This window comes from Perkinsus marinus, assembly GCF_000006405.1.
Source record: "Perkinsus marinus ATCC 50983 genomic scaffold scf_1104296943172, whole genome shotgun sequence".
In the NCBI taxonomy this organism is placed as follows: Eukaryota; Perkinsozoa; order Perkinsida; family Perkinsidae; genus Perkinsus; species Perkinsus marinus.
Genome location: NW_003211925.1, coordinates 155 through 1,069, shown reverse-complemented (window position 1 = coordinate 1,069; position 915 = coordinate 155). Strand labels below are relative to the sequence as shown.

At 48.9% G+C, this 915-nt stretch overlaps 1 non-coding gene across 1 annotated transcript; it reads left to right on the top strand.

Annotated features, from left to right (window-relative positions):
• Positions 1-589: 589 nt before the first annotated feature.
• Positions 590-661, top strand: Pmar_PMAR014063. The gene has a single exon. It is a non-coding gene; the product is annotated as a tRNA-Pro (tRNA).
• The last annotated feature ends 254 nt before the right edge of the window (positions 662-915 follow it).

Here is a 915-nt window from a genome sequence, read left to right as displayed (position 1 = left end):
TCGAGCCCTGCATCGACCACTAGTTTGGCTTACTCATTGCACTATCAAAGTGATTAAGTTCACATCAACTTTTTACTCGCTTTGTAAGAAATCCATTCGTGTGAAATTCCTGACCTGCGTTGAGCGTTCGGCTTCTGAAATGCAATCGACTCAATTCCGAGCTCTTTGCTCGATTGCCAGACTCCTCTTACCCTGCCCAATGTGGGCTGTTGTTCGTAGAGTTCGAGGTCGCCTCGTGCAAAGGAAATCCGCGTGAAGTTCACGAAGAATTCTGTTCCTGTGTACCCTTGATGATGCCAGCCACAAATTAACTACAACTGAAAACTGCATTGAGGAGATGTGTTGGGAAAGATCACTGTTGGTGACTGGTGACACCGGGAGTTGTACAAAAGAATATAAACTATCACTCTTCCTCTCATTCACAGGCCACTGTGTCACCAATCACAACCTCGGAGGTTTCTCTGCACCGATCTGTCAAAACATCCAGCTGACAACGGTTGCCCGCCGAAAGCCGTGGTAGATAACAATAGAGAATGGTCATGTTATGAGCGACGTTCGGGAACCAACTTGTGAGGCTTAATGGTATGATGGCTGTGTGGTCTAGTGGTATGATTCTCGCTTCGGGTGCGAGAGGTCTCGAGTTCGATTCTCGACTCAGCCCTCGTAAGGGTGAGTTTGGGCACAGTGGTAGATGCGGCTGGAGGATGTAGATAGCTACGGAAACCAGGTAGTGCAAATCCCTCCGGAAGCTAGGCAAACTGGACCATATGCGAACCGTTGGTCACTGGGAAATGGTATAGCTGGTCGAGACGCATGAAGCACTCGAGTGCTCGATCCCGCACCCCTGGACAAAGATTACAGTCAACTGGTGAACTCATTACTCGCGCGACTAATAGTTCAGGCTACATCCTGTAC